General features: G+C 38.5%; 1 protein-coding gene and 1 long non-coding RNA gene across 4 annotated transcripts in view; both read right to left on the bottom strand.

Moving 5' to 3' along the window:
• Nucleotides 1-15815, bottom strand: part of Fas3 (fasciclin 3) — a 343542-nt gene that overhangs the window by 91138 nt on the left and 236589 nt on the right. The gene's annotated exons all lie outside the window — the stretch shown is intronic.
• LOC143303293 (uncharacterized) overlaps nt 1-15815 on the bottom strand; it is an 86008-nt gene that overhangs the window by 27299 nt on the left and 42894 nt on the right. Inside the window, exon 2 of the long non-coding RNA XR_013059443.1 lies at nt 5246-5324. This is a non-coding gene — a long non-coding RNA (uncharacterized LOC143303293). The remainder of the gene's footprint in view (nt 1-5245; nt 5325-15815) is intronic.

Below are 15815 nucleotides of genomic sequence, written 5' to 3'. Positions count from 1 at the left end.
CCTAGGATTGATTTTTTCAATACGATACATTGTAATTTTGTAATTTGGTGGTAAATTGATGGAGTGTAGAATTGGCAGGAACAACGGCTCAAAGAATTCCTAATAAACAAAGTTTGTATTATAGGCAGAAATAATATTACGCAAATTACTGAACCGATTTACAGTTTTGCCCTCTACTCGTTTAATTGTCGCGAGTGAATTAATTCGTACTAACAGTGTAATTCATTATACGTTACGCTCCACTGCATAACTAAGTTATATCATATGCCAATTAATAATGCTTGCGGAATTTCTGTAAACTTGCAACTTCATTAGCAACAACAATCATTATTTCTTTGTAACGTTATGACAAATTATTGTTTACGCAACGCAATGGGTTAGATAATTCATTCTGCGCGTTTTGAAAAACGTGTTCAGATTCTTTGATCGAACATCTCACACTCGAAATTCAAAAACGTAAATCCAAATTTTCCAAAATGAAAAATTTTACCGTAACAATTCCACTGAGATCGCGAACGTTCAAACGCAAGATGAGTTCAAAAGGTTGGCTAAAAATCGCTGGAGAAACACTATCCACGTACGTATTATCTACACCGAAGAAAATGTTATCTCTATTACACATTCCCTTCTGTATCCTTCCCAGAGGATAATCAAACGGCTAGCACGAGGTTCACGAGAGAAATTTCGGGAGGACGCGTTCTGGAACGCAAGGATAATAACGTGTAGGATCCATCGCGTACCGGAAGCAAGAGAAGTCCCGTAGGAACGCGCGTGGACCGGCAAGTTCTCTGTCATGGCAGATAGCTCGAAGCTGTCACTCCCTGACCGCACGGTCGTTTGTCTAGATCACTCCCGTTTTGCGGCCCCCGAGATCCTCGTTACGCCCGGTCCGGTTCGATTTTATCCCCCTTGGACTGAACCGCGCAGTCACCAAGTCGGGTCTGGAATTTCTGATAAGACACCAGGGCTATCCACAACCTCGGTGTTTAGCGTGACTCGACGAATTTTTCGAAGTTCATCCTTTTAAGTATCCCAGTTCTGTCCTAATTTCTTTGGCAATTTCGATCGCCAGATTGTTGATTTTTGATAACAAGCTCAATGTCCTTTCTATGGCGTTTCCTTCAGGAATTTTATCCAGACATTTGTTTAATGGATCGGACATGAAAATCGAATAAATTTACTGGTATACAAGATGAGACTAACGACGACAAGACACGAAAGTATTCAATCCTCGAGAAACTTATTTTCCATTGCAATTGATTTAGAACAACGATCAACGACCTTCAGCTATAGTCCATTGTATTGGTCTGGAAGCATTCTATCGGAAGATAAATAAAAAATTCATTCATTTCATTCAGGTTCCATCCTGTATTATAGCAGGAAATCTGAATTGGATACAGCAAAAAGTATCGCCCCCAATAAATACACTATTTCGCGGATAATTTTTCTGCATTCAGATCACGAAATCTCGATTTTTCCAAGTACCCGAAAGGAAGCGTAAAATTGTGTGCGAAGGCCGGTAACCAAAGACGATACGAGCCACAATGACATTCACTATGAAATCTTCCGAACAGCGGAACAACGATAGAAATAGTGTTTGGCCGATACCCGGTCATGGGTAAAAGGGGTTAGTGGCCGGGGGTGAGGGCCACAAACCGATTTCAAGCGCAATATGTATGCACAGGCGACGCGAAACGATTTCCAGAACACACGAGAGGGTCGCGCCGTAAAAAGTCGGTGTCGGCACAGCAGCCTTCTGAAGTAGGCATTCAAATAAACCATCTAGGCGCTGGCTTCCACTTTCTGTTATCCAGCAGCGTGGAAGCAACCCTCTTAGAATACTTCCGACGCGAGCAGTAAATTCCATCGAGGCACCGACGTTTCCACTCATCCCGCTTCTTCCTTCGCCTGTCGTCTTTCCCGTTCTCTTTCTGCCACCACCTACAACCTCTCTGCCACCCTTTCCCAGTGCACAGCCTATCTCCTCCTCCACCTATTTCTTTACCCCCTTCTGCTCCCCCTTCGCCAATCCTCTTGGTATTTTGTTTTCAACGAGAAATGTCTCCTCGCCTCGACTAAGATTCGAGTGGTCGAATCGTTATCCAACAACCCCCTTCTACCCTCAGCTTTCGTCTTCGCTGTTTCTTCCACCTTTCCTGACCTTCTTCCCCTCCCTCCTCCTTTCTTTTATTATCGTTTCTTTTTTCTTCTCGTTGCCCATCTCTCTACTTTGTCTTTGTTCGTTCGTTCATTCGTCCACGACCGACCGTCGCCATAGTAACTTTCAGTTTGGCTTCGTTTTATTCGGTGAATTAAACCGTTCCCGCTGCGATTCCCCTGTTGTTTTATTTTGCTAAATTAAGTCGACTCGCTTTAAGAGCGCAGCTGCTACGCGATCCCCTGCATCGGGACGTAAGCTCCGTCACGGTTCTATCTGTTTTGTATTTGCTCGGTTTCTATCTTTCTTTTTTTATCCTATCTCTGTCTCTTTTTTCCACAACGTTATAAAACGGCCTTTTTCACAGTGGAATTACGCGAACATGGTCGCTTAACGTCCTCCCATCCCCTGTTCGACGATGTATCTCCGTTAGTTTCATATTGGCTATTTTCCCTTCGTAAGATGACGAAACTTGCTCGAGGATTTCTCGAACGAATGGATAAGGGGGTGAAATAACGTTTTAAGTGGAAATAAACGACACAGTTGGCTCTCTGATGTGCTCTACACAATAAGAATGCTTTCAATGATAATTTACTTCATTCGTTTTTCTTTGGCTGTAATAGCACTGCACCGTCAGAAGATAAGTTCTATTAATTCGCAAACAATTCTTCGGATAAAAAGTTACGACTATTGAACAAATCATGTGTTCTAGATTATTATAGTAATTCAATATTTGTCACTGTTTGGAAAGTAAAAGTTTTAGAGCAGCGCAACTCTAGTGTGAAAAGTTTCAATTTGCACATTCATTCGTTTGCTACAAGAATGCGACTATGTATTATAGTATTCGTTTCGAATATAGTTTACGTCTTGCGAATCGGCGAACAAATAGCACGAAAGCTTCGTGCAAAAAACTACAGGTTTCTTGGTAGACACGTGTCTCCTATATGCTATTCCACGCGTTCTGCGAACAGGGTTGCTCGAGTTCATTCCCTAAGTAAACCGAATTCATTGCAGTTTCTTGTTACGGGAAGACAAATAATTTACCTGAGAATTTAATTCAATTCTCTACAGCTTCCAAACAGGACTACGAGTTTCAGGTTACGACTACGTATGTTGTTACGTGTTAGCTTTGGAAGAGAACTTCTTGGAGGCGGAAAGATATCGTTTCCCTTTTCGATAAAGTACCGTTTAAAATAACAGAAATCCAAGAACTTGCGACGTAATATCAACTGAAAAGCCAATTACTGTCAGTATTTATCAAACAGTATTATTAACCTAATATAATATAGTTCGCAGAGTTTCTAAAGATATAAAATTAATGAAGAAGAATTCATCATATTTAACAGCGGAAATTTGGAAAAATTAGAAATCTTATAACATGGAGCATATAGAATCCGATTATTTGAAAAGTTAATGTCACGTTTATCGATTAAATGAGACATTCGGAGCGACGATAAATATGGAAAAAGTCAATCGTATCTCAAATCCTTATTAAGATCCTAAATTGTTTCGTTCGCAAAAATAAAATAACAAATTCGTTGATATACAACTGAACTGAATATAATAAAATCCAATTATTTTAGAAATCAGCGACGTGCTCGACGCTTAAATAAAAGATTCGTAAAAAGAGATATTAATGAAAAAGGCAATCATCGTTCGATCAATATTAAATGAAATTGTTTATACCAAAAGTATTTCGTTTTTTACGTTCAGAATGTAATGTTATAAATTGTTTAACGTAGATAGAATAAATACGATAAAACTCGATTATTTTTAATGTTATAGTGATACTTCAAATTTAAACGAAAAATCAGTAATTTTTCGAGTATTTAATTCGTGTACAGGAAGCTCCCGTAATTTCCCAAGCAAAGTGGAACAACGACTTCTCAGCTGACGCCGTTTCGCTCTTCTGCGTCTTCCGATAGAATTCAATAATGACCTAATACCATGGTGTCGTAAATTAATGGAGAACGTGCAAGCTGGCAATACCCATCGACCGGTATTTATTGTTGGCGATCGATAAAACCTTGTGCCTGCGAGACGACGATATTGCCAATCTGTTTTGGTCGGCTATCGGAAAAAAATGACGCCATTACGCGATTTCATCGACTTCCGACATTTGCATGCTGCTGCTATATTATTACGAAAGATTTCTACGATTGTTTGAATACTTTACGTCGGCTACTTTATATCGGTCGATATATCAATTTTTATCAATCCTTCATAGCAGGACTTTAAACGTCAAGGGTTCTGTATTTGTACTAGATATTACATTTTATACGATAAATTGTTAAAAGAAGAATTGAAAAAAGAATATTAATACCAAAAAAAAAGGAAGAAAAAATGGCAATATTAATAAAACACGAATACGTCGAGTGAATACATAAATTTCGACATTGCCCGGAAATGTACCTTTACGTCCATTTTAAAATCCGATCGAGAAAAATTATTATAAACTGTAAATTAAAAATTGTCAATTCGATACTCGCGTAAATTAACTGTTAATTAGAGATGCGCGCGCACACACATACACACACACACACACGCACACGCACACGCACGCACGCACGCACACGCACGCACGCACGCACACACACACACACACAGCTAGAGATAATGTATTATTTCATTTAAAAGTCTAATTTGTTCCATTATATCATATATGGAGCGATTTATCTGTGCGATCATAAATAACGCAATATTGGATCGCACGTAACGATGCAACAATTATTAATAGTGGTTTAACATTTACTATGCAGTGGTCACGAAACTGCTTCGATTAAATTGAGCTCCCAATCGATACAATATTGACGGCTGGTAGGTATTTATGCCGCAATGTTAAACTGCTCACGCTGTAACATTATCTTAACAGTCCTGAACTCCTATGCTTAGAAATCTGTCAATATCTTAATATTCGTTTCCCATAATAATTAATCTTAGAGATTTAAATCGGAGTACACGAAATGAGCAGAAGCAATATTTCTTTAATCGCGAACTCAGTTTTTAACTCGGAGAATATAAAAAAAATATAATAATTAATTCATATCATCGTTTAAAAATTCATATCACATATTAAAAAATACTTACTTTTTGGTCGAATATCGAATGCGATATATTCGTCGAGGAGTTTATTACCTGTTTGTCGAGTGATACAATGGATACGTACCTGAAACAGAAAAGTTTACACTATTAATCGAAACGCAACGATGATGAATGACTTTACAATAAGCGTTTGAACACTGCGCGACCAATTTGCAATAAATATTCAATAAACGATCGATATTATCAATTGAGTTGGCCATTGTGAGCAAGTACAGTTTTCCAAAACGTTGAATTTCCAATAATCGCCTTAAACATTGCGCGACAATTTATAATTAATTAATTTATATTATGTCTTTATATTTATTTAATATTGTAAATTATAAATTATATTATATAAATTTAAATTATAAAATTAAATTATATTTATTTATAACGTCTACATAAATTAATGTATTTAAATAATTTATAATGTCGCAGGTAGCTGACAAACATTAATTCGAGCACAATTTTTTTCGGAATTGTTTCACAATTTCCTTCTTTACATATTACACAGTGGCTTTTTACAGAGTGGTATCTTTTGCCTTATCACGAGATTCGATTCTCTCTCGACCCTCAAACGCAAGGCAATAAAAGTCGATGATCATTTACGAAACAGCTCACAATAATCGACACCTGCAAAATTTCACTTTACTTTTGTTTTTTTCATTTTAACTCGACGAAACGTTCGCGAATCGATTCGTTTCAATACTCATATACATCTCGCCATGAAAATATGTATCAATTTCATGAATCTCGACCGTTCGAGAACCTTTTGATATACGAATGCAAATTCAATATTTAGTAATTATACAATAATCATTTAATATTAACCGATATATATCTCCTGCGTTTCAAACAGAATAAAACAGAGGGAGGAAAAAAGGGTAAAAAAGAGGAAAGAGTAGCCTTGAAATTCTCGTTTGCCAGTTATCATGTCGGTTTCTTATCGTTGAAATTTTTCGCTCATTCACGGCAAAAGTTTCTCATGGTTGGCGGGTGCAGCGTGTGCAAAAAGTACGATCGGCCTGTCTGGAGAACATGCCGGCCCATATGAGAACCGTATCTTATCCGAATGCGGATGGTGCAAGTGTGACAAAGTACCGTCCGGCTTCAGGAACCTGTCTGCTTCCACTTGACGCGCAGACACATACATACGCTCAGCTTGGGCGGCCTCGATGCCGGACGACACGAGTTATGGCTACGACAACGGAATTACTTTGGAAATGAGATGGCACGGCTGATAAAGTCGCTCCGGACGAATGTTATTTCCACCATATATTTCCTTTTACGGTGCTCGCCGGGACGATCATCGTCTCTCATTTACGTGGAGCATCTTGCGCGATGTAAATGATAGCCGACCTCTCGCAGCGTATGAACAGATCGATTGAACGAAAATAGAAAAGCCCGATGGCCAGAGTTAAAGTTATATAAATGATATGGCAAGATATTAAATGAAATTATTAAATGAGGATTCAGATTCATGTATACACGAAACAGACAGATTAATATAAGTAGATTTTTTCATTTCCTATATTACATTTATTTTATTTAAAGTGAAGATTAAAATTGTCTGCATCAGGATATAAATTCTGCGCAAAGTTTTCGCCTTGTCGAAAAGCAAATAGGACATTAAAGCACATGAGGCAATTTCAACTAAAACTGAAAGCTGTATATTTTTATAAGCAATCTTTTATAACGTATTGCAGCGTACATACGTCCAAGAGGATGCGCGACATTTCATAAAATAGGTCAGATGTTATACGAGTCTGATTAAATTTCATAACGACCTGGACAGCAGCACAAATATTGCATGCACAGCACTATAAATATAGAATTATAGTGTATACACGCGCAGATTTTTAAATATCGCCAACAGTTTCCCGTTTATGTCAGGTGGATGTTGATCCAAATCTTTATTATCGGTTATTGCTTAGAAGATATTTAAAACGTGTCTTATTAAAATTTTATAGTGACTTTCTTATCAATTTAGTCTTTCTTTCTTTCCATTTTAACTCGTTCAATGATTCTCTCTCATTCTCTTACCTACGATATTATTAAATAACGTTTAACACCGATGAGTTTAGATAGATATTTCGATGAAATCTTACTTGCGGACATTATCAATTCAAATCGCATCAAATTACGATTATAATATCCAATTTCAGCATCGCTCGAAAGTTACAGCGCCGTGAATATTTGTAAATTCGATCCCACTTTTTTTATTTTCTATAATATTAAAAGAAAAATTGACGACGTCTTTCGTATAATTACATATTATGATAGAAAACAAAACGAAAGATACAACGAACAAAGTTTTCTTCTTCCGAAGTCTGGAACAAATTTAACTTTCTGTCAAAATTATGTTTTTGAAAAAATAGAAACCTAATGTTAATTTTGTTACGTTTTCGCTCGATATTTAGTGGGTTTCTCTTTACTTTTCATTGCTTCTATTAATCTCTTAGATACGTTATTTATTTCAAATTTCGTTTTGAATATCCGTTCATACGGTTTTTATTTTTTTTTTCAAGTTTCAACGATATTCTCTTATTGGTGGTTTCTCTCCGTCGTAAACTCTTGTTAAAATTTCACATTTAGGTTCCCGATCGGATAATAATCCTATAGCGAAATCCTGAAACCATTTTTTTATAGCTGCGGCCGAATGAATAGGAGCCATTGTCTTGTTGAAGAATTGTCTTTTTGTTTTCGATTTCAGTTACGAAAGGCAATAACTCGCCACGTAATTCTCCTGATATCTTATAGCGTTCAATTTACCCTTTACAAAAATAATTTCACTCAACATGGACATCGAAGAAATAATGCAGAAACTGTGCTTGAATCTATAATTATTCGCAACACCATACCATAAATCGATAAGTATCCGACTCGAATATTGTCGAAATATTCATAAAATATTACTAATCTTGATCGTTCATAAAATATCAAGTTATTTTACCTCATTGATAGTATATCGACGTATTTGCATATTTTATCTTACATCTAATACTGCTTTCCTTTAAATTTAAATTGATTTTTAGATTTTGATTCTGGATCGATTTTTGGTAAATAGATTTTTAAAAGGTAACACAACGTTCTAAGCGGACTTGCTGTCAAATTTTCTCTCAGCTACCGTTCACTTTCCACGCAATCGTCCAAAACAGACGTATTTCGCTGTTCATATAACATTGACGTTCGAATTATCCATTTTTCCATCAAAACAAGCTCGACTTTTTTGCAAAATTCCTGGATTTTACGGAACACGCGCAGATCGCAAACTTTCATCCGCCTTTCGCCTACCATTCATCCACCTTGCAGTCTTCCAAATCTCATTGTGCATACGAAATTCACGTTCTGGCTATCCATCCTCTCAGCTCGGTTTTTCATTTGGGTAAAAAGAACCGTCGCAAGTGTCTTTGGTCAGATTTAAATTTGTTGGAAAACCGATGGGCGAGGCCTTGGCATAGAGCAGAAGGGCGCAAAGTGGAATTCGGGCTTCCACTCGAGCTTGTAAGACGTGGCAGGTGGTCTCGAGGGGCGAGCCACTCGGCTAGAGAAGGCGTCACGGCTGCAGACGAGATGGAGGCATTCACGGGTCTTGATTTAACACCTTGGATTAATTACAGTCTGTGTACCTAGCTGGTAACGCGTACGTATGCGAGTAAAGGGCCACGTTCGCGTCATCGTGCCAGAACTTGCCGCACCAATGCACCGAATACATCACTGCGTTCCATATATTTGTGGCAGTGGAAATTTCGTGTGAATGTTTACAGCGAGTGACTGTGTCCCGTGGATTAGCAACGAGCGGAGGGATCGTGTGCTTGAGAGATTAGAGTCGATTCAAATTGCATCGAGTGACGAATCAATTATTGGAATTCTACAAATATTTGAAAACAATATCGATAGATATATAAAAGCACGAAGGAAAGGTAGACTTGAGAAAGCAGGAACCAATGAACAATGTGGTGTGAGTATTTTTCATTAAAACAGCGTTCTTGGTTTGTTGTTATAAAGACTCGTTATAGTTTCCTCAAATCACGAATGAAGTTATAACTTGATTATTTCTGAAATCGAAGGCGGACGATGCTTCTGAAAGTTGACTTACACCGCTACGATTTCCAGTGCACTGTGCGTATATTGGGCGATAGCTGCGCAAAGAACAATATTTTTTTCTCAAAGCACTTAATTCATGAAAACAGCGCGGACGGTCTGTAAAAACACGTACTTAAGTTGAGTATTTAATGGCGGTTCGTAACTGGCGGCATTCCATAAAGCTAGCCGTCACGTTCAAATTAGTTTCGAAGGATCATAATCGGAAGGACTACAAAATCCACGTATTAAGTCGGCCATAAAAATGCTAATGCGGCAACGATCGAGCGGTTTTATATGCCGCGACCGTATTACCCATTTTCCGGGATTATATACGCCGGAAGGTTAACGTAAATGAGTTTTTAATTTATGAAAATCTTCTCTTCTGCCGCGTCGTTAAAACCGATACATTCACCAGCCGAGAAACCGAATTAACGCGAGCGGAAAATTTTCTTCGGGGCACAGGCGAAAAAGGAGAACTGGAAGAAACGAGGAGCGTGAAATAGAAAGAGGGAAAATCGACGGATGCAGGATAATTAATCCATCGAGTTTGTTTAGCGGCTAAATTTCGATGTGAAATTCGACTTCTATTGGCGTCAATCCGTTCGCAACTATCCTGATAATTTAACACAATAAATTTTAATTAAAGCAACGAGGTAAATCGATAAAGCTTTAATTTTACAGACAATCTGCCATTTCGCCAATCTCACATTGCCCATTCGATAAATCTCATATTACTAAAATTGTCTTTATATTTGATACTAGATTTAATTAGTAGATTCTTTTATCCCCTTTAACATTCTCGAAATATTGTTCGTCATAGTATCGGAGGTTATTTTAAACATTGCATTATTGGATTCCATAAAACCACTCTTAATAAAATTAACGTTGATTTTTACCAACGTAAGAGTAGTCTTTGGATTACAATTTCTATCGAGCGGAACCGAGAGACAAGAAACACCTTCGATCCACGAAAATGATAGGCCAGCAGGAACCTAAACATTTTCCCAACGGTCCTGTTACTCGACATCGCACTTAGCTTCATTTTTCACGTTAGAAAGGATCCCCGGAAAGCTCGGGGAAGCGCAAAAAAGCACGATGGTCAGCCGTGGTGAGTACGTTCGACGTCGAGAGACAAGGTGAAAAAGGAAGCCGACTTTCATTCTCGTGTTTACTGCTCTGTAACACGTTCCGTCCATTTTTCAATTCCACGACGACCAATTCCTTCACTCGCGCGAATTTCGATATTTTTTGATCGTATATACCCGCCCATTTAAGTATAAATCCATTCCAAGTTAATTCAGCTCGAAGATAACGCTTTGATTGGAAATTGAAAATCATTTTAGGGAATAAATCAATTGTGGGAATATTAAAATTGTTATTGAAACTATATTTACGAGACTTGATTTAGGAACGTGACAATGTTCAGTTTGGCTGTCAATCGTTGTGATGTTGATTTAATATTTGTTAACAATGTTTATTAACTTTCTAAATCTAGGAATCGTACAAGATTTCTTGAAGCTTGAAGCTTAAATCAGAAGCTCGCACAAGCTTCTTGAAAAGATCCCTATATTTATTGATCGATTCCACGTGACCGTTCGGATAATCCAGCGAAGCAAATCGTCCCACATCGTCGATTTCGCTTCCATAAAGTGAGATAATGGCACTAATGACGCTTAACGCTTAACTCAAGTGCATCCACGCCACAGTTTATGGAGAACACTATAATGGCTTGTCGGTACGAGCTTTTATCAAAACGCGTCCTCCCAGGTTTTTGATAGATACAGGTGGGCGATTTATCGCGACACCTTTATCCGCAATTAAGAACCCTTCCTGGATGAACAGAGGATATTCTTACCAAGACGGGTAATACCGTGCAAAGAAAATGACGAAAATACTCAAATCCTATAGGATAATTAATTTATCGAAAAACCGACCGTATATTCTATAGTTAGGAAAAAAATGTAACAATTTTAAAAATTGACCGAGACGCATGATTTTTTCTTTTTCACAAATGAAATTATTTAACAGCGGAAAAATGATCTTCATTTCCATCCATTGCTTGCCTCATCCATTGAACATTCGTTCTGCGACGATCATGTTCCAGCCTTGCAGGTTCCATAATAACAGGGGAAAGCAAACATCCGGCGTATTACGCGCATTCCACTGGTTCATCGCCACCGCGCATTTCAATATTCTCAAACAACGGAGTCCCATTGTCAATGAAAACCCGGGCAAACGTTTGCCCGCCACTTTCGCCTAATTAAACCAACGTTCGGCTGTAACAAAGGCGTTGCTCTTGATCGTCGAGATCGAATCTCGTGCTTTAGCATGCAAAATAATGGCTCTTTTAGCGAATTATTCGCCGATCTGATGATCAAGCCGCTGCAAACTTACGGTTGCTCGCGCATAATCACAACAGTCGTGTCTCATTACGATGCTAATGAAATTTCAAGTTGTTTTATATAACGCATCCAGTGATAAGTGGTCGAGTAATTTCCTGACCTACTATACATGCAAATATATACAAAGTAACATGCAAAGATACACGAAATATTCAAATTAGGGAACCTCTTAAAATACTTAGAGAGTGAGCAAACAATATAATGCATGTAACTGGCGGTTCGTGACGCGTTGGACATTTTTCAACAGTCGTTTTATAGGTCGTGACGAGTTCTGCCGAGAAAGTAGCGTGCTTACATTTGCGCTTAGTTTTCACCTGGAGAGAACTTGGCTGACACTGTTCGTTTTTATTTTTTCTACTGGTAGTTGTGTGAAGATTGATTAGGGGAAAGAAAAAGGCAGTTGTGTAGTTTGAGGGTTGATAATGAGTTTATTGCGAAAGGCTGGTTTTCTTGCCAGCGAAACTCGTTAGATCCGAAGAATTTTAACCGTAGATAATGGAAGACTGATTAAGCTACTTAATTAGCTAGATTATGATACGATTTTTTATGCGTAATTATTAAAATTGTACATACTCGTATTATCACGATATTACAATGCTGTGTATTTTAGCTAAAGTTTCTCGTTAAATAGAAATAAGGTAATAAAGAGGAATTAATGCGCAAAAGCTACTGGAATTATCGTGTGAACGGTACCTATACAATTAAAATGTTTCTTGTTAATGTGCCATAACGTCGAGATTTAACGAATTATTCCTCGTTTTGTCGAATTTATGATACATTGTCGGGAGATGAATAGGCACAGGACTAATTAATGAAACTTCACGTTAACTATAACGTAATTAATTCTAACTATGAGCAACGATAGTGGTGGAAAAGTTCGGTTGGGCAGAGCTACTGAATATTTGAGTGCAAATCCTCTGGAAAAGCCTTTCTAGACGAGTAACTATGCCGTTCTTCGCGTGTAACAAAATTCATCCATTTATTTCCCGACGTGGAAACTTCAAACGGTGTTTCCATTCTCGTAATATTCAGTATTCGCGCAGCGCACTTTTACTCGCTGGTTTACATCAAAATTTCACTCGAATAATGAATACAGAGAACATGCTGGTTGTGCGTGGTAGAGACGAAACCGCCATCGCTACATGTTTCTCCATGAAATATAAATTTTCACTGCAACTGTTTTTAACCGTCAAATTCAATATTTAGGGAAATGTTGTTGTTACTTCGTTGGTGCATCCGTGCCCTCTGTAAATAATTGGCGAACACACGCGGTTTCATTGCTATTTAATTGAAACACGCCTCAATTAATACGGATACCAGTTTATCATGTTTCCGTTGACGAAAAAGATTCTCGTTGCTTTGCAATCAACAGCTGGAAAACAATTTAATCGAGCTGCCTCGCTTAATGATAACTCATAACAAATTCCTGTAATAATTCCTGTAATATCGTATAATAATTAATATAAAATTACCGTTATAATCGGAAACCTCCGCTGCGATATCAGACTTCGATGCAGTTTTCAAATTTCCAATTTACCCAAAGCGAATATAACTTTTATTTCTGTCTCGCGAATGTTATTTTTTTTAATTATAAAAATTCATTCTCAGTCAGATTATCGTACGTAGCTACGCGATTGTTCTTCGAAAGCTGATATTCAAACGATTCCTCTTGGTCGCGTTTCGTCGCAGCTTCAGTAGTATAGGCTCGCTTTAGTCAGACATCCATACGCGGCGCGAAAAATAAAGTCATCCTCGGGGGAACTAACCAGGAACTGAAGAGTGCAGTACGTGGTGTAAAGATATGAAACATTGGCTAATTAGGCAAATCGCGTTACAGCAGACGCGACACATTTTCCGCGTTAAAGCTGCCGTACATGGAGGACACTGCCGGAGGCTTAGTACACGTTCGTAACATGCAAAAGATGGGGCTGCTAATGGACGACGAGACTCGACTTTAAACTGGCTGCCGTCTAATGTCCTCATAAGTGCTAATGAACGCCGCTTGTATCCGACCGACATTTATCCTTTGAGTCGAGAGTCGCGGTTACGTGAAAGGCGGTCTAATACACGAGGCTCGCGTGCGCGATGCTTTCAAAAACGAGCGACCTGTCATATGTTACCTGTCATGGATCAAACAGCGGAATTAGACTCACATGCAGGCGGAAATTGTGCAACAATAGAAGTGTAATACCGTTGTAAGTTGTATTCATTAAGTTGTAGTTGTTTCGTAACTGTTTTTCACGATGAAAAGGTAGATTTCGTTTTGTATAAACACGTAACGCAAAGACGATTCTAGCAAAAGAAGCCATAGACTGATTTTGTTCAATAAATAATTCGATCTGGTTTTATAATTATTTCAGCAATATACATTTAAAATATAAGGTTTCAGAAACCTATCAATTCGCTACGCGCCGATCGTTCTCGTGTCGAGTTTCGGGAAAGTTCTGAACGCAAAACTCTCCGAATTTATGTATGCGAAAACGAATATATTCCAATATACGATGCAATATCTATTATGTTCGATATATTACGAAATTTGTAATTATCCCCGATCATCATTTTCTCCGCCTACCTGCAATTCTACTATATTTCAATATTCGTTTCGACAGAAAATTGAACAGACGGTGATGTCTTTGGATATCGAGATTACACGAACCGAGCATCAATTTTCAATACCACTGTAGCAGCAGCGGCGACTGATAATTTCCACGTGATCAAGCCATAAGTAGCTCATCGGTTTGCGAGGAACGCGGTCTGAGGAACGCGTAGCAGCTAATAAATGTAATCGGCTCGTCGCCAGGTGAGCGTCGATGCAGTCGAACGGGAATTATCGACATAACGAGTTCAGAATAGCGACCGAACGTTCGAACTGCGAGATCACGCACTCAGACTGATCGCGTTAATTAAAACCAGCTGAGTTCTCACTCCTACTCAGGCCGCGTGGAATTTATCACTGAAACGCCGGGCACTCCACGCTCAACTTCGCCGTCAGGTAAGTAGCTACTCGACTGAAATTACCGAAACAACCTGGAAATAGTAATGGTTCTCCAGCTACATAACTATAGCGCCTCGAGGAACTAGTTTCGAAACTACGCTGTATATACCGACACACGGCTGACTATGGATTGAATTTTAACGAAAAACACTTTCGTTCGTCCTAAAACACTGCGTTCGTCCTACGTCTCGAGCGACAACTATCTCAATAACTGCAGCATTCTCGAAGGAAATTTTCGCGACATTCTGGACAAACCGTCCTCCACTCGTTCTGGTAATAGGTCGGTACAGGAAATAGTTTGGATCCCATTGTTGGATTTGTTAGAGGCACTAAGATTCGCATTCAATGGCTATTTGCTTGGGTACAAATGGCGATGAATGGCGTTTTGAATGGAGAAAGTTTGGAAGAACTGAATAGTAAATACGAGCGTATAATGCATCTATCGGCCACACTTTGCTTCTATTTTCCTTCGTCCGATCCTTTTGATAGCTTTCGGGCTTATATTCAGTCTTTGTAGGTATCAGACATGAACGATGGAAAGATTACCATGCGCCGAGCTCTCGCGCGAATTGATTATTAAATAGATGCTAAGATTTTGATGTTTTTCTATTTCCTGTTCCCTTGTAGTATCGATCTCAGGGACTTATCCGGAACGTGGAATTCTTTTAGTAGAATTCTCTGCCAACGAGACGAACAGATTCTAAAAATCTGTCTAGAATCTGGACGATGAAAATTCGCTATATGCGGAATATTGCCGGGCGGAAGAGTTGGACATAAACCGATCCAAATCACAGAAACGCGAGTGTTCCACGTGTAAAAAGCTTCGCGGGAAATATGCTGACGGTTAAACAGTAAAACGAATTCTCTTCGTTTTATGTCTGGACAGAAAATCAAAGTTTATTTCCCCACACAACGAATGCCATTAAAAATCATAATCACTGAGTAGTTGGAACGAGTCGAACCAGCCCTCTGTTATATTCTTAATTATCCCGGTTTCCAAATTACGCGGAATTAATTCGTTTTACGACGCGCCAAAGCTAGAACGTCCGACGATCGTAATTCTCGCGGTATTTTATGATCCGCGAAGTATATT

The sequence above is a fragment of the Bombus vancouverensis genome, chromosome 10 (genome assembly GCF_051014615.1).
Source record: "Bombus vancouverensis nearcticus chromosome 10, iyBomVanc1_principal, whole genome shotgun sequence".
NCBI lineage: Eukaryota > Metazoa > Arthropoda > Insecta > Hymenoptera > Apidae > Bombus > Bombus vancouverensis.
Note: the sequence above shows the minus strand (reverse complement) of the source record. Positions and strands in the feature narration are given on the sequence as shown.